The following is a 19551-nucleotide window of genomic DNA, read 5'->3' on the forward strand; positions in this document are numbered from 1 at the left end:
ATAAGAAACTGGGAGATTTACTATCTCAGAATTCTATCAAGCTCATCTTTCTTACAGTCCACACATGCAGGCAGAGAATGCACACTTCATTTTACAATGCTTAAGACTTGTCAGGCTGTCCCCTACGCAGGGCAGTGGCGCTGGTGGCAAAACCCAGCAGTGAAGAAGCATCCACCACAGCTCAGCGTGCTCCACAGCTTGGGCCAGACACACGAGGGGGCGGTTGCCCGACCTTCGAATCCAATTAGGCAGATCCCAACTCTGAATGGAGGAGAAGGAAGAGGGGCCTCGGTGAGCAGAGTACTTTGTTGTCTGAACAGGCTGGAGAGCAGCCACTCTGCCCGTGGGTCTACAGAGTGACCTCCGTGAGCGACTGAAGTAAGAATGATGCCTTCAGCTGGAGCTGCACTTGTGTGCGTTATCTGACCTGCCTCGGTTCATAGAGACCGTCCTGACAGGGCCTCCCTCGGGTTTGTTCTTCTCCAGAAGAGGCCTCTCCTCACTGTTAGCACCTGCCTCAGCTGTCACTGACTTCTCTCTGAAAGACCTTCTCTCTTCTCCACCCAGCAAGGCCTCCCTTAAAAGAAATGGGGATAAAATGAGTGCCCAGTGCAGCTACAATTCATTATATACACGAATGAAATCATCAAAGAATAAACACGTTTTAAAAACATGCGCAAGATTGGGCTAGTCAAATTTTATCACAGACAGGGGGTCTCATTCCTCCCTGAGAGACTACTGGGGGTTTATGGCTGCTGGGGGTGAAGGGTGGGGTTGGTCACTTTCTTTAGTGGTGTAGCCCTCCCCCCACCAACAGCCTGCATACTGCAGTAAATAACTTCCCACCCATGCTCATGGAAGCAATCCTAACTAAATTCAATGAGTCTCTCTCAGATATACAAAAAGACATTAAAGGAGGAAGAAGATTTGGAAAGAAGAAAGATTTCAGAGCAGTAGGAATGACAGAGGGTAATGAGTGTGTGAAAATTGGAGTGAGTGTGTGTGTGTGTGTGTGTGTGTGTGTGTGTGTGTGTGCGCGCGCACGCGCGGTGTATTCATTCATAGGAATGAAACTATCAAAGAACTAAAAGTTTTTAAAAATAATTACTTTTTTGTTTTTGAGACAGGGTCTCAGTGTGTAGCACTGGTTGGTCTGGTATTAACTATGTATGTAGACCAGGCTGGCCTTGAACTCAGAGTGTCACCTGCCTATGCCTCCTGAGTGCTGGAACTGGCTAAGACTCAATATTGTAATTTATATTATGTGAGCACTACCTACATGCCTGGTACCTGCAGAACTCAGAAAAGGACGTTAGACCTCCTGGAACTGGAGTTACGCGTGGCTGTGAACCATCTTGTAGGTGCTGGGAGTGAAGCCTGAGTCCTCTGCGAGAGGAACAAGTGCTCTTAAGAGATGAGCCACTCTCCAGACCAAGCATGCACAGCACAGTAGCACACAGTACGACAAACAGCAGACGAACGCCACCTGCCTAAGTCTCTTTTGAAGCAGAAATTGTGTAACGACACTTTCTCAGCATCTAATGTCTTCTACCCCTGTCCAAACCGTGTGAGGGTGCTGTATTGGTTGGTTCTGGGTCAGTTCAACACAAGCCAGAGAATCAGAGAGGAAGGAGTTTTGCTTGAGGAAAAGCCTCCATGAGATCCAGATGTAAGGCATTTTCTCAATTAGTAATCAGTGGGAGGGCCCAGCCCATGGTGGGTGGTGCTATTCCTGGGCTGGTGGTCCTGGATTCTGTAAGAAAGTAGGCTAAGAAAGCTGGGAGAAGCAAACCGGTAAGCAGTATCCCTCCACGGCCTCTGCATCAGCGCCAAACCCCAAGGTTCCTGGCCTGTTTGAGTTCCTGTCCCGAGTCCTTTCAGTGATGATGTGGAAGTGAAAGCTGGTGGGTCCACTTCAGTGGTTTTCAACCTGTGTGTGTCACGACCCCTTTAGGGTTTGAATGACCCTTTCCCGGGGGTTGCCTAAGACCATCACAAAACACATATTTACATTATGGTTCATAACTAGTAAAATTACTCTCATGAAGTGACAATAAAAATAAATGTATGGTTGGGTGACCACAACATGAAGAACTGTATTAAAGGGTCACAGCATCAGCACTGATTCCCAGTCATTCTCTCTCCACTCCACATTACCTTTCCCACAAACCTACAGGCTCCCACATGTTGTGCCCAGTGCTTGCCTATTTCTTGCTTTCCGGTGCCTATGTTTTATGGCTGAGGGGGTCATAGAGACCAGGACATTAGAGAATTAAATACCGTTTTCAAAGTGTCTTCTCACATATGAAAGAAAAACAAAAAGGGGGAAATAAAACAAAGGCCAAACAATAGGCAGAGGAAATTCTATCTTTGATAACTCTACGACCCTGCAATGCTGACAGCCATGGTATAATGGCCTCCTAAGAATGTGGTCCAAGTGATTTACATTCTCACATTGCAGTGTCCTGGTCTGAACCAGAGTCCCAGTTGCTGAAGGATTATAACTTGTACAGCTATTGGACGAACTCTACTATCTAATTTTAGCACATCACTTGCCCTGCAGTATTTAATCTCAGTTAAATAACCAGAGTATGTTCTTGACGGCTGAACGATGGCTGGCTGAACGATGGCTCTCGGTCTCATCCTGTAACTCTCCCACACCCCAGCTCAGGAACCACACAGCAGTTATGAAGTTATTTAAAGATACCCCATCAAGGCATTTGTTGGGCTCGTTAGTAAAACAATGAGACGGCCACTCCTTCAGTCCCAGAAAACGCTCATGGTTTTTATGTAAGCAGTTAACCTGCGTATTTATTTTTAGTTTTTGTCAAGAACTGACTAGTCTTAGGAGGGCAGTGCCATTTTTGAAATGGCTCAGTAAGAATGATCACGCACATGTCTATGCTCCCACTAAAAACAGAGCGACTGGGGTGTGTTTGTTTTTAAGTGACGCTGAGGTGGTTGGTGAGAATTATTTCATTCTAGCGTGCGTTTTTGTTACTTAGCTGGTTTTGTGCTGCAACAGGAATTTATTTTGCATGGGATTTTGATACTTGGGGTTGAGATGTAGAGAGCGCTATAGTCGATCGCTCCAGAAAGATTTAAAATTACGTCCACAAATTCCAAGTCTGTGAACAGTTAACTGAACTGTTGTCACTGGAATAAAAAATCTGAAAGTCGTTTTAATTTTTTTTATATTTAAGTGAGCTATGGATAGAACATAGTTTGAGACAAAAAAAAAAAAAAAAAAAAAAAAAAAAAAAGCTTCTTTGTCCCAAGTTCAGGGGTAGTAACTTTCTGGGGAGACTCCCACTTTATCATAAATTTGAGGACAACCCAAAGATTCTACCAAAAGGGACTAAGGGCTTCATAAAGATAATCCATCCTGTGACAGAGGTTGGAAAGCCCTAATTCCCTGCAGACTTTGCTCCTCTTTGCGGTCAGTGAAGCAATGAGAGAGGGGAGCAGTCAGAAGCAGAGTCGGGAAGGACAGTAAAGTGATTCAGTCATATTGCCAGACAGCCCCAGTGAAATGCTGTCCTTTATAAGACACGGCTTGGTCATGGCATCTTCTCACAGCAGGAAAACCCCAACCAACATCAAGGTGAATTCAAGCTTCAAGATCCTGTATGCTCTAAGCACGTGGTAATTATAGATATGATAGGGGAAAAAAGCCCAGGATCAATTTTCTCATAAAATGAAAAAGCATCTGTGGCCCAGCAATCCCACAGAAATACAGGTAGTGAGCCTTGATGCTACACTTCCAGAGTGAACTCTTGGAGCCGCGAGAGATAATCACAGTCTTAGTTTTTAATGGAACCATAACTCCCTACCCAACATGCAGAACAAAGCCGGCTTTGTTACGAGAAGGCCAGAAACAGAAGCATAACTAACTTGACCAAACATCCCGGGGTTCCAGAAACTCCCTGGTATCCCCAGCCGCCTGCCCCACAAAGGTGCTTTTAAAGTTAAACAATGTTTGGGCATGGCCGCTCTGCTCTGTATTCCTGGGGCTGGAAGACTGAAGGAAGAGGACTGAGAGTTCGTGGTCAGTCATGTCTGCTCTTCCTCTGATAACCCTTTTTCAGAAACCCAAGGCTAAGCCAGGAATGGTTGCTTGTGCAATCAGGATGCAGAGGTAGGCAGATCCCTGAGTTAGAGACCCGTCTACACAGCAGGACAGTCTACAGTTCCGGGGCAGAGAGACCTGTCTCAAAAACGCAAAACAAAACAAAAAAACAAAAAAATTAAAAAAAAAAAACCCAAACCCCAAACCGGTTTTTGGTTTTAAATAAACAAACCAACCAACCACACCAAGATCTGGGATATACCTCAGTGGAACAGCATCTGACTAGCATGCACAAGATAACAGGTTTTTCTGCAAGATAAACTACAAAAATGATAAAATAAAAAAAATCTTTCAGACAAATGAGTTAGAAAATTTGTTACTGAGCAGATATGAAGTATAAAATTACAAAATTTTCACATTAAAAGTCATGATTAAAAGGCAAATCTACAAAAAGGGATGAGTGCTGGAAATAAAATTTATAAAAAGCCTTTTGTTATTTCTCAATTTAGGATATTTTTTGCTGTTTTTTTTTTTTTTTTTGGTTTTTTTTTTTTTTTTTTTTTTGAGACAGGATTTCTCAGTGTAGCCCTGGCTAGCCTGGAACTTGCAGAAATCCACCTTCCTCTGCCTTCCAAGTGCTGGGAATCAAAGTGTGCACCACCACACCTGGCCAGGAGCCTTTTTTAAAAACTGAGAAAAGCACCTTTTGTTTGCAACGCCGTCTGCTTCAGTCAGGGTTACAGTCGCTGTGGTGAAACGCTTCGACCAAGAGCACACTGGGGAGGAAAGGGTTTGTCTGGCTTAAACTTCCACAGCACTGTTCTTCACTGAAGGAAGTCAGGCAGGACCTCACACAGGGAGGACCCTGGAGGAGGGGCCTATCCAAAGACCATGGAGGATGCTGCTCGCTGGCTTGCTTCCCATGGCTTGTTCAGCCTGCTTTCTTATGGAACCCAGAGCTGTCAGAACCCCATCCACAATGAGCTGGGTCCTTCCCCTCCAATCACTAATTAAGAAAATGCCCTACTGGCTTGCCTATCTGATCTCATGGAGGCGCTTTCCCAACTGAGGCTCTCTCCTCTTCTCTCCTGCTTGGGTGAAGGTGACATAAAACCAGATATCACAGCATCCCGAAACTTACACACAGTACAGGATTATAAACAGTGACACGAGGCTGGGGATACAGCACAGTGGTAGAGCACTTGCTTACTATCTTCAATCCAAATAGGATGATGATGATGATGATGGTGATGGTGATGGTGATGGTGATGGTGATGGTGATGGTGATGGTGATGGTGATGATGATAAATAAACAAATCTAAAGGAGTCAATATCACGAGGTTCTTTTAGCCCAAACAGCAAGGCTTGTTGGTGAATGAGTCCATACCAGTACTAGAGAGGCGGAGGCAGGTTGAGCTCTTTGAATTTGAGGCTAGCCTGGTCTACATAGTGAGTTCCAGGTCAATGAGGGTTACAGGGTGAGACCCTTTGAGGTATCTATTTATCTATCATCTATGTATGTATGTATGTATGTATGTATGTATGTATGTATGTATGTATCTGTCTAAAAAAAAAAAAAAGAGGACATCTTTAAATGAGCATCTTGCCCAGACATTAGGGTTCAGAGTACATTCACTGAGCTGATCCATGTTGAGAGATTGGAATCAGAAGCATATTATAAACTAGGGAGCTCAGTCGAAAACAGACTTAAACAGTCTGTTAGACAATTAATATATGGTATTTTAAATTATTGTTAAAATACTAAGGTGTGACCTAGCATTCTGTTTAGGACTTTTAAAGTACTCTTAGTATTGTAAACACAACGCATTATTTGCTCACCTAAAAATGCATACTAGTAAATGATCCACCATCAGGAAGGTAAAACCATTTTTTTTAAAGATTTATTTATTTATTATATATAAGTACACTGTAGCTATCTTCAGACACACCAGAAGAGGGCTTCTGATCCCATTACAGATGGCTGTGAGTCACCATGTGGTTGCTGGGAATTGAACTCAGGATCTCTGGAAGAGCAGTCAGTGCTCTTAACCACTGAGCCATCTCTCCAGCCCAAGGTAAAACCATTCTAAATATGTGTTCACTTAACTTACTGGATAAAGGGTCACTGGCAGCTTTAACACTTGCATTTTAACAACTCCTCAGTTTCTTGGGAACCTGAGCTATAGCAGCACTATAACCTACACAGCAGCACTGGGCTGTCACGTGTGCATACATTTTGTTTAAGACACTTCAACACCTCAACAGGGTGTTTGCTCATAGGCATAAACTTATCTTTTTTTCTTTTCTTTTCTTTCTTTCCTTTTTTTTTTAAAAAAAAAAAGACATGCTCTTCCTGTGTAGCTCTGGTTGGCCTGGGACATCTTATAAAGATCAGGCTGGCCTCAAACTCCAAAGATCTCCTGCCTCTGCTACCCAAGTGCTAAGACCCATGTTAGAGAACAAGGTCGGGGGGGAGCTCACACCTGCAATCCAGTGGCTGAGAAGGAAGAGACAGGAGGATGCCTGAGGCTTACTGGCCTACTATATAGAGAGGGAGAGAGGGAGAAAGGGAGAGAGAGGGAGAGAGGGAGAGAGGGAGAGAGAGGGAGGGGGGGAGAGGGAGAGATGGGGAGAGGGAGAGAGGGGGAGGGATGGGGAGAGGGAGAGAGGGGGAGGGAGAGAGGGGAGAGGGAGAAAAGGAGAGGAGAGAAGGAGAGAAGGAGAGAAGGAAAGGAGAGAAGGAGAGAGGGAGAGGAGAGAGGAAGAGGGAGAGGGAGAGAGGGAAAGAGGGAGAGAGGGAGAGAGGGGGAGAGGGAGAGACTATGAACAGAGACAAACAGAAAAAAAAAAAAAAAAACCAAACCAACCCAGTAAGATGCAGGACGGCAAGTAAGGCCAATCATGTCAATGATTACATCATGTCAATGATTACATCATGTCAATGATTACATCATGTCAATGACTACATCATGTCAATGACTACATCATGTCAATGACTACATCATGTCAATAATTATGTTCACTGCATATGAGCTAAGCATACAAATGAGGCAGAAATATCAGACCAGAGAATGATGCACAGCTCAACTGTATCCTATCCATAAGAAATATCCTCTAAACACAAAGGCATGGATTCCAAGCAAAACGATGAAGTTACACATTTTAAATACTGGTCATAGAAACACTGGAGGAGTGGCTATTACCAAAGTATACTTTAGGTCAGAGGATAAGTATTGCCAGAAATAAAGAGAAATATTTCATAGTGGGAAAAGCAGCAACCATCAAGAAATATAGCCATTCTAATTCTCGTCTACACACACAGCTTCAAAGTACAGGTAAAAGCTGATACACCTGAAACGTGACAGGACGAACTCACAGAAGAGAGACTTCACCTTCTTCCGTTGATAAGACAGTTGATGCGACAAACGTGGAAAATCAGCAGACATGGGAAACTTCAGTCATGGTATCCGGCCACTTGGTCCCCCTTGATGTTGCAGAATATTCCACAGTACGACACTTTGCTTTTAAACATTCACATCCATACTGACCATCTATGGTGTCAGTATGCAAGTCTCAAAAACATTTAAAAGGATTTAAAATTATAAAAGGGTTCCTATCATAAATGGAATTAAATTAGAAGTCAAGAAAATTATAGCTGTAAAAGTCCAAAATATTTGGAAATTGAACATCATCATTTTAATTTTTTGACAGGGCTAGTGCCACTAGAAGCCCTGGCTAACCTGGACTCCATATGTAGACCGGGTTGGCCTTGAACTCACAGAGACCTGTCTGCTTGTGCCTCATGAGTGCTAGGATTAAAGACATACATTATCTAGGAAGTTCTATCGTCATGGTCACCTAGACATGAGCTGCAGACAACACCAGTGGACATGCCAAAGCGGATGGGGGAAAAGCCCACAAGGTCTCAACCCTACACAAAGGCCCAGAGGCACATAAGGAACACTGAGGGTGGGAGACAAATCTGTTATCTAATACCAATCCATCAGCCCTGAAAACATACAGATGGGTAACATTATATGGGAATGAAAGTGAGCAAGGAGGGGTATATGAGAGGGTTCGGAGAGAGACAAGGGAAGGGAGAAATGTTATAATCTCAACAGTAAGAGAGAAGAAAGAACAATTGTGTGTGAGGGCACACATGCCCCGAGCATGTGATGATCAGATTAAAACATGTGTATATGATGGGTTTTTGGTTTTTTTTTTGTTTTTTTTCATATAAGTACCAAGGCTCAAACTCAGATCATCAGGTTTGGTGCCTTTCTTTACCAACTGGGCCATCTGGCTAGCCTGAAGTGACACATTCTTCCAGAATGTCTTTCTCTTAAACTACATAGAAGCTATCCATAATTCCTAGACAGGGGACGCCTAGCTTAGGCCAACTGACGCTAAACACAAATTTAACTCAAGTCCATGAAGTAGAACTGGTGAAAGAGATAAAAACAAAGTCAATCTGCATTTGTTTTCCTAAGTCCTTTCCAGTTACACCCTCATAAAAACCGATGTGTGTTTCAACAGTGTTTGTCGAGTACTTGCGATGGCCCAGGAACACACTAGTAACATGTGCAGGAGGTACAAGCGTGGAAATCCCAACGTGCTTGTGGATCTTAGCAACTGAGACAGACTGTGATGGTCTGATATGCTTGGCCCAGTATCAGTTGTAGGAAATGTGCCACTGTAGGGTGGGCTCTGAGGTCCTATGCTTAAGTCCCAACCAGTGCAGAGGAGACCCTTCCTTTGGCTGTCTTTGGATCAAGAACTCTTGGCTCCTCCAGCACCATATCTGCCTAGACACTGCCATGCTTCCCACCATGATAATGGACCGAACCTCTGAGCCTGTCAGCCATCCCCTAGTAAATGTTTTCCTTCAGAAGAGTTAGCCCGATCATGGCGTCTCTTCACAGCGATGAAACCCTAAGGAAGACCCAGACTATAAGCAATGAATAAGAATATGCTGTAGTTTACGAGATGGAGAGAAGTGTAATGTGGGAAATGAGAGCAGGGAGGAAGGAGAAATAATCTCTCTTCCAAGCCCCACAAAGGACAGAATATGGTCCTCCCTTCATGCTAGGCGAGCGGATATTTACAGTGAGTTCTGCTTTCTGAGGTCCAGGAGCCAAGAGTGGGTGGAGGAAAGACTTCATTGATTGGGTGATATTTGACAAATACTAAAAGGAACAAGATTGAAAATTTGGACTACATATTGGGAGTATACCTGGGTATTCAAGAAAGGATAAAGGAGCTTGTATGGTGGGTGCAGGGAGAGCTAAGGGAGCCTGGGTATAAAGTTAGGGAGGTAAAAGGGACAAAAGGAAAGACGACCAAGTAAGGGTCGACAAGAACTTTAACTCCTACACTCGGTAAATAGGAGACCTCTGGGAGGTTCTGAGCGGAGAGGTGAAGTGACTGTCTTGGATATTAACAGTCTCATTCAGGCTGTCAGGATGAAAATATGTCAAAGGTACGGGGAACTGAAAGCACACCAGACAGGCCACTGTGAGAGCCCCCAATAATGAGCTGGAGAGACGGCTTTGTGGCTGAGGTCACTCTACTCTTGCAGAACCCACAGTGGGCAGTTCAGAACCTCTTCTAATACCTAATGCCTGTCTTCTTCAGGCGCCTGCACACATGTGCACAAGCTCCCTCCCCCGTAATTAAAAAGAAAACTAGGGGCTAGCGAGCTCACTCGGAAGTCAAGAGAGCTCACTGATCCTCCAGGGAACCTGCGTTTCTTTTCCAGCACCCACGGAAGGTGGCTCACAAATGCTTTAACTCGACTTCCAGAGGGTCTCGGGTCATCTTTTGGCCTCTTTGGATATCCAGCCACACGGAACATACACAGGGGCTGGGCTGGAGAGCAAGGTCTGCAGTGAATGCACGTTGTTGACATGAGCACTGCCGTGTCAAGGACTCCAATGTCTCAGACCCCCTTCCCTGGCTCATGCTTAGGAGAACGTCAAGGCCTTCCCTTAGCCCAGGTATGGCTGCTGACAGTGTGTGCCGAAAGTATAGCTACGGCTTCCCCCTCAAGGATGAATGCAGCCTGAGACTACGCCCTGCAGAGACCCCTTCCAAAATTAACTAGCCTGCCTCCTCGGTTGGCTGTATGTAACAGACCTCGTTCATATCGTAGATCACAAACACATCAAGGTTCTGGACTGTGGCTGGCGCTTCTCCATCAGCGTGTATAATCCATGGACCTCAGTGTGTCTATATCTGAGTCTGCTGTTTCTTCATTCCCTGTTCCCCCAGTCAGGTTGGTCCCAAAGCTGTGCCAGTCACCACACATGTGCATATAAAAAATAATAAGAAAAACCACACTTTAAAAATGTTAAGAACAGAATCCCAGGAAATTGACTGTTGTTTCTAACAAGGTGGTTTCTGGTTCGCTCGCATGAACTTGATGGTGCGGGAGAGAAGGGAACGTCGTCAGATCACAGTCGCTAAGTAGCAGAAGTGACAAGACCTGATGTGCGGATGGCAGAGATGCAGAGCTAGGAGAGAGGCTCAATGCAGCACCTTACACAACCTGGAGAAAGGACGTGTGGGTTTGCCATAGTTGGTCTTTAAACCCTAGATGCCACTCAAACAGCTCTCTAACACTTTGCTTCTGAATCTCTGCACATGCAGAAGCAATTATCAATATTCATCCATGTTTTATTATGCATGTGCTACTCTATGGAGAGAGATCAAATCTTGTTTGTCCTATAGTAAGGGTGGATGTGCCCAGTCATAAACAGCCAAGTAAATGGAATATTGGCCAGTTTGTAGTTCAATGCGCACATGTAGAACTGATGCTTTCTGCTTTGAATTCCTTCCTTATTGCAAGAATGCCTAAGCAGAATCGGGGCACTAAAAATCTAGATGGGCTTCCTATCACGTGTACTTCCATTTACCCTAGGATTACTGTAAAAGTAAAAACCGCAGGAGGAAATTCATGTCCAGAGAAGGAAAACGCTTATTGGAAGAGGCTAGAAGATTAAAACATGTCTTCAGAAATACTGTGAGGGCTTCCAATAGGCAACCCATATAGGAATATTGAAGTGGGGTGTTTTTTCATATTGTGCAAATATTTCCAATAAAAGAACTCCAATAAATAAGGGTATGAACTGTCACCTGCATGTTGTCTATTGAACAACATCAAAAACCCATAAAACCTCTTATAAGGCTTATACCAACACCAATTATCAGCTAATGCCCTTATGCTGGTACAACTTATTACAAGAATACCTAAGAAAAATCAGGGCATTAAAAGTCTAGATAGGCCTCTTACTACGTGTTCTTACATTTACATACAGCCGAGTGAATGGGATGTTGGCTGGTTTGTAAGCTCAGTGTGCACTTTGGAGAGTAGGAGGGTAGTCACAGTGTTTTATGAGACACGGACAACATGTCTTAAATTTTATTCTCTATTTGAGAAGAGTAATTCACACCTAAATTTCACATTAGAAACCAAACTAATTCATATTCTCCCTCCCTCCCTCCTTCCCTCCCTCCCTACCTCCCTCTCCTCTCCTCTCTCCTCCTTTCTCCTTCTCCTCTCTCCCTCTCTTCTCTCTTCTCTGAAAGGTTATTTAGTAGAAATTAGGACGATTCCTACAAATGATTGCTGTCTATGCATAGGAACTATGTTAAAGAATAACCATCATGAAGGCTGACAAACATCCAGAGACTCAGAAGACTCGTTAGACACTTTCGGGGAGTAAAACTGATTCACAAACGAACTCAGTGATTCCTAAAAACGTATTTAAAGGTCTAAAAACAGCTATTTTTTCTTATTCTTAAGAGCAAAGAAAAGCAATTATAACTCCTAGGCAGAATTGTTTATTTTGTTTGACTCAAATTTCAGTTTTGAGTTTGATTTTTAGTGGCTTTCTACAGATGTCCGTGGCCAGACCATGTCCGTGTAGCTATTTCCAGTACGGTTTGACTCACCCACATCTAGATAGTTTGAGAAACACTGAATGAACGTGAACGACAAAATATTCGAATTAGGTTCAATTAATAATCATAAAGGCCAGAATACTGTGTATGTCATAATGGAGGGCTTTTTTTCCCCCTGAAATTTCTCTGTGGATTAAGAATGTGTTCCAGAGACAATGGAATAATTACTATAAATGAAACATCTGGGGGGGGGCAAGAAATACACATTGTTCATTTGCAGTAGGAGGTGCACCGCAGTCATTGGGGAATCATGGGTAAGCAAGAGGCACTAGGTCTCCCCTCACTGGTAGCTGGAGCCTGCTTGTCTCAGAGCTTTTTAGTTCCTCTTAGAGTTGAACTGTTACAGGCAGCCTACTCTATGACTAAGACACAAACCAGAAAAGGAGGGAATCTCAAGCCCTGGAATACAGATCAGATAAAACTTTGTGCCCCAAACCAACAGAATGGCGAATTCAAGAGGGAGCAATCTAGACACCCAGAAGACTACCTCCACGATGGACTCAGCCAACGGGAACGGGGGGACAGGAGTGTAAGGAACACTGCTTTATCATGCCAGCCACGCTCACCTTTTCCCAGGCTGACTCAGAGCTCCTGCAGAGCCAAAAATAAATCAGCCTTGCTTTCCCTGCCTGGACTTTCTAGTACTCTTATTAAGTATCATTGTTTCTCATGGGAGGGGGGGATCCAGATTTTAGGCAAAAATATTTTGTATTTTTAGTCCATTCTTCTCTTGAATTAAGACATTTCATAATTCATATGCTTTATTATCTATCCTAAATTATTCTAGTCAAAATGCCCCTGGATGAAGATATCCCAGATGAATATGTTTTAAGAAATAACAGGTGACATAAGCCTTTTTAAAGAGCCTTTAATTATCCCAGCAATCTCGCCCTCATCTGCACATGTAACCCAGGGCGGGAACGCCGCCTGCCAGACTTTGCTCCGCTACCTTCTCCACTGCCATCGAACCACCCTCGGACGCTCCGTACTTTAGGTTGTTAGTTCATTTGCTCTGAAATAATGGAGGGTGTGTGTACTTTGTATCTGGGAGGTAAGCGTATCTTATGTGGGGTATTTAAATGAACAGTTAATCCTAAAGCCTTATTTGCCCCACTAATGTAAAGAGAGAAGCTATAAAATCTGAGGTCATTTAAAGTAAGCCTGATTAATCGGTGAGGTGACCTCTGATTCTTCCTCAGAAAACTTTGTCTTGGCCTCTGGGTTTGAGAGTGCCACTGTACCGTGTGTGCTTCCTGGACGCTATCACAGTCCAATACAACTGTTCTCAGAAGCAACTCGCCTCTCCTGTAGGCGAGTGTATGGTAAAACCTCAGGTTTCCCCCCACCCCAAGATCAAATTCTCTGATTTCTATTTGTCTTACGCTCTATCTGTAATTTTTGTGAAGTCCTAAGAATATTTATAATAAGATGTGAAAGTTGCTAATCTGGTCATTAATAAATTATTAATCTCTTTCCTGAATTATAATTACATAAACAAAATCCAGACCGAAGTTAACACAAGTAAAATACTGTCAAGTTATTCTATACTGACACTGTCCAGTACCAATATAATAGCAAGCTAAAAATATAGCCACGAATATAATTTAAAATTTCCTAGTAGTCATATTTAAATTGCAGGAAGAAATAGGCAACAGCAATTTTAATTTTTGGTTGAACATAGTATGTTCAAAATATGGTCAAGTAAAAGAATTGTGTTGGGGGCTGGAGAGATGGCTCAGCGGTTAAGAGCACTGGCTGCTCTTTCAGAGGTCCTGAGTTCAAATCCCAGCAACCACAGGGTGGCTCACAATGATCTGTAATGGGATCCGATGCCCTCTTCTGGTGAGGTTGAAGACAGTTACAGTGTACTCACATACATAAAATAAATAAATCTTTAAAAAGAATTACGTTACCTGCCCCCCACATTTTATTTTGGTATGGAGTTTTCAGGATGAAATGTTTACACTTATGTCAACTTGTATTAACCACATTTCAAGTGCTTAGTACCCTACATGGCTAGTGGCTGCTACTATTGACGGTATAGTCTGAGAGTCTGCTAACTAAGAGGGTGGTCTACAGACAAAGCAGTACTGAAGTTAGGTGCCTCTTACAAATGCACACTTTACCTTAACAAACCATGTGGTCCAAGGTAATACCTTAAGAGGTCGAGCATATTGATTATGGAGAGTGTTGTATATTGAGTATATACAGTAAATTTAATCTTAAGCATGCAGTCCCATGAGGTGTCCATTTACTTGGTTTTTGTTTTTTGAGGCAGGGTTTTTCTCTGTAGCCCTGGCTGTCTGAGGCCAGGCTGGCCTTGAATCCACCTGCCTTTGCCTTCTGTGTGCTAGGATTTAAAGTCATGTTCCACCAGCGTTCTCGGAGTTCTGATAACCGTAATCACATGTCCACTGTGATAAGACAGAAGGACAGTAAGGAGCTGGGTGATGGCACAGCACTTATGAATACACACTGCTTTTCCAGAGAACCGACTTTCAGTTCCCTGTCGGGAAATTCATAACCGCCTGTAATTCCAATTTTCAGGGACACCGCCCTGCAACATCTTAAAACCTTAACATATCTTGTTTGTAAAAGATATGAAATAAGCTATAGAAAACTTACAAATTGACTGCAGGTATCTTAAAAGTAAACTTTACATTCTGAATTCAATAAAACTGTTTAGAAGCCTAGTGGATTTGTTTCAAGCTACCTTTTAAAGGTGTTTTAGAGAACTAGATAAAGTAAGAAGAGATGCTTTTTAAAAAGATCAATTGAGGGCTGGAGAGATGGCTCAGTGGTTAAGAGCACTGGCTGCTCTTCCAGAGGTCCTGAGTTCAAATCCCAGAAACCACATGGTGGCTCACAACCATCTGTAATGGGACTTGATGCCCTCTTATGATGAGTCTGAAGACAGTGTACTCATATACATAAAAGTAAATAAATAAATAAATAAATCTTTAAAAAAGAAGACAGAACAATTCCATCACCCACAGAAACTTTTCTTCTGTTAAACTGCAGGTAAGACGCACTCCCTCCTCCCAACCCATGCCCAGCCGTCATTCTTCTTTTCCAGCCCTATAGTTTGGTTTTCTCTATAATACTACATAAGTGGAACTACACACCTACTTTTAGGGTTTAGGGGGTGGGCTTTAAGACTCTGCCCGGCGTAAGAGACCTTCCTCCTAGCTGTCTGCAAGAGACAGTCTGCTCCTGGCTTCTTTTGGATAAAGATGTAGAACCCTCAGCTTCTCCAGAGCCAGTCCTATCCGGATGCGGCTGTGCTTTCTGCCTCCATGATAATGGACTGAACCTCAGAGCCTGCAAGCCAGCCCTAATTACATGTCCTTCATCAGAGTTGGCTTGGTAATGGTGTCTAATGGTCATTCTATCTAGTGGTCTAGGCAAAGCTGAGGTCCACCATGATGTAGGAAGTTTAGTTGACGGTGAGAGTACTGGCGTTACTCCCACTGGGTAATATAGATCACTGCTTCTGGGAAAAGCTTTGGGAGCCTACAGTCAGTTACTCACAAATATACACACTCTCTGGTTGCCATGCAAGGTGGGAGCCTATGAGCAGAGGAGGTGACCTCCACGCCAAATTAGCATTTGAAGATTTATATGATCGAATATTACCACTCACAGTAAGAAAGTGGTTTTTACTGCTGGAAGGAACAGGGCTAGTTTATTTCGACTAAATCATTTCATGGATTATTCTGGGGAACTTTATGTGGTCTGTTTAGGCTCAAAGAATGCTTTAATATCTAGGATTTCTAACTCTGAATGGGGCCTTATTTTCATCTGCTACAGTTTCTGAATCCTGCCTATCTTGTTCTAGCCATAAAGCATTTGGTCTGCAGACCTTCAGGAGATCATTGATGCTGTTATTTGCCTCTAGCCTTATTTACAGCATTTTGAGAAGTAGGAATTTAAGGTCCAATCAGAATTGTGAAACAGCCTGGCCAGCCAGAAGCAGCGGAGCTCATCTCTGCTCCCCCTCCCCGTTTTCGGGGTATCTAAAATAAAGTTATACTGCTCACAGGTTCCTGATAATCACCATTCCAGCCACATGACTTTCATACCAGCTCGTTGGCAATTTAAGATCTATGTTTATATTTCAATTTTTTGTTTTAATTCAAGAGTTTTTTTTTTCTTCTGGTCTTAGATGTATCAGCCAAAATTTCCCTAAGTCAGAAACTTACTTAGAGATGAAGATAACGAGAGGCTAACTTTTATGTGTGCGTGGCATATGCAGATGTATGTGGAAACTAGAGTCGATGTTGGGTGTCTTCCTTGACTACTCTCCACCTTATTTTTCAGACAGGGTCTCTCACTAAGAGACCAATTCAGATAGATGGGCTGCCAGAGAGCTCTAGGGACCGCCTGTCTCTGGATCTCTAGTGCTTGGATTATGTCTGGCTTTTCACATGTGTGCTAGGGGTCTGAACTCAGGCCTTCATATTTTATTTAAATAAGAGGCAAGCATTTTACCAAAAGAGCCAACTCTCTAGCCCACAGAAGACAAGTTTGAGAAAAATATGCGTTTTCATTCCTACTACTTTTGTTGTGAAAGCTAAGGACATCCTCCTTAATGTAAGAGATTCAGCTCCCTAATTCCCACTGACATCTATTTTTTAAAGATTTATTTTTATTTAATTTTGCATATAAGTCTGTGGGGCGTATATGTATGTGAGTGCAATTGCCCTGGAAGGTCAAAAGAGAGTGTTGGAACCCAGGAGCTGAAGTTACAGTAGGTTGGAGATCCCTACACTGTGTGGATAATGGGGGCCAGACTTGGGCCATCTGCAAGAGCATATCCATTCTTTTTTTTTTTTTTTAAAGATTTATTTATTTTTATTTATATGAGTACACTGCAGACACACACCAGAAGAGGGCATCAGATCCCTTTACAGATGTTTGTGAACCACCATGTGGTTGCTGGGAATTGAACTCAGGACCTCTGGAAGAGCAGTCAGTGCTCTAACCACTGAGCCATCTCTCCAGCCTGATCATATCCGTTCTTAATTACTGAGCTATCTCTCCAGCTTGGTTAAGATGTGAAAAGACACAGAAATGTGGCATTTATCAATTTTCTCTAATGGTGTGACCTCACCTATAGCAACCGCACCCGGAGCAAGCCCTACACGGAAGAGTAGTTGGCCAACACAAACTGGCCTTAGAATGGCGGCCAGGGAGGGGGACGAGTGAAGAGGAGAGACAGAGAGTGGAACATGAAGTTAGGTGGGCAGGATGAGGGGGTGTATCTGCGAGAAGTTAGGGTGGAAAGAGAGAAACACAAACCAAATACATTGTAACAAATTAGTAAGGAATGATAAGAATACAATTAGAAAGAAAGAAAGAAGGGAAGGAAGGAAGGAAGGAAGGAAGGAAAGAAGGAAGGAAGGAAGGGAGGTGGGAAGAAGGTGGAAGGAAGGTAGGGAGCTGGAGAGACGGCTCAGCGCTACAGAACAAGCCTTGCTCTTGCAGAGGACCTGAGTTCGAGTGACTCAGAACTGCCTGTAAGTCTAACTCCAGGGACATCCAATGCCTCTGGACTCCAGGGCCATCTGCACGCATGTGCACATACCCACACACAGACTGAGATACCAATAAGTAACAATAAAATCAATCTTTTTTTAAAAAAGGAATATATTTGGAGTTCAAAAAAAAATGAGCTAATTCCTAACAAGCTTCTGAAACACAAACTACTATATCTTGGCAAATAATGGCTATTTAAAATATTCTGACTGACACCCATTCTTTCAAGGGTGCACTAAAGCAACCAGCTCATTTGCATTTGTCAAACATCTGCTACATGAGCGTTTAGAGTGTCTGTGCTATGGGATTCATTACTACAGATCAGGCATGGGGGGATCTCATTACACGATCTTCTTCTCTTCTACATATTTGAAATTTTCATAAGAAAAGGTTTAGGAGCCCTTCAGATATTATTTTCAGAAATCTCCAAAAGATCAGCAGAGGATAAAGCCAGGTGGCAGTTTAAAAAAGACAAACAACTGAATTTCGTCACATCCACAAGAGATAACAAGCTACCATAACGTTGAAAATATTTGAAATCATTCATCTAGCTTGGATTTTCCAAAAGGTCACACCATCGTTCTTCATAACTAAAAATGTTTCAAACTGGATGCTGCTGCCCTCCCGGCACAGGGGAGGTGCAGGAGGCATGAGGGTCGAGGCCATCCTGGGTTACAAAGTCTGAGACCAGCCCGGGCTGGGTGATGTCTGTCTAAGCAGCAACCAGTGCCTCCTGAACAAAAGAGCGTCTTTCAAATTCATGACACTACAGAAATCATTTTAAGTTGGTGACGACGGCTATGACTGCAATCCTAGGACCTGGGAGGCGGAGGCAGGAGAATTAAAGCAAGTTTAAGGCCAGTCTTCACTAGAGTGAAAACTGAATTGAGGTAGATTTCCTTACTAAAGGGTACAAATGAAAGATCTTTGCATTTCTAAGTATGTTAAAATTTCATTTTGTTTTAATCTCAACCCTACTTTCTGATTAAACTACAAACTAGCTCTTTTTAAAATCACACAAGCAAATATACATTCTTATCAATTTTTCAAATAAAATCTCTCAATACTGATACCTTTATACATTTCTACTATATTTTAAGATATTTAAAACTCCAATATAATTAATAACATTTCAATTAATTTTTTCTTTTTTATTTATTTTTTCCATTTTTTTATGTTTCAAATGTTATCCCCTTTCTCGGTTTCCTGTCAATCAGCCCCCTATCCCCTACCCCTCCCCTTCTATAAGGGTGTTCCCCTCCCCATCCACCCCCCTTACTGCCCGCCCCCACAATCCCCTACACTGGGGATCCAATCTTGGCAGGACCAGGGGCTTCTCCTTCCATTGGTGCCCAGCAAGGCTATCCTTTGCTACCTATGCAGTTGGAGCCCAGGGTCAGTCCATGTATAGTCTTTGGGTAATGGCTTAGTCCCTGGAAGCTCTGGTTGGTTGGCATTGTTGTTCTTTTTTTTTTTTTTTTTTTTCGGAGCTGGGGACCGAACCCAGGGCCTTGTGCTTGCTAGGCAAGTGCTCTACCGCTGAGCTAAATCCCCAACCCCAGCATTGTTGTTCTTATGGAGTTGCAAGACCCTTTAGCTCTTCCAGTCCTTTCTCTAATTCCTCCAGCAGGGGTCCCATTCTCAGTTCAGTGGTTTGCTGCTAGCATTCGCCTATGTATTTGCCATATTCTGGCTGTGTCTCTCAGAAGAGATCTATATCTGGTTCCTGTCAGCCTGCACTTCTTAGCTTCATCCATCTTATCTAGTTTGGTGGCTGTATATGTATGGGCCACACGTGGGGCAGGCTCTGAATGGCAGTTCCTTCAGTCTCTGCTCTAAACTTTGCCTCCTATCCCCTCCTATGGATATTTTTGTTCCCCCCCCCCCTTTTTTTTTTTGGTTCTTTTTTTCGGAGCTGGGGACCGAACCCAGGGCCTTGCGCTTCCTAGGTAAGCGCTCTACCACTGAGCTAAATCCCCAGC

The sequence above is a fragment of the Rattus norvegicus genome, chromosome 20 (genome assembly GCF_036323735.1).
Source record: "Rattus norvegicus strain BN/NHsdMcwi chromosome 20, GRCr8, whole genome shotgun sequence".
In the NCBI taxonomy this organism is placed as follows: Eukaryota; Metazoa; Chordata; class Mammalia; order Rodentia; family Muridae; genus Rattus; species Rattus norvegicus.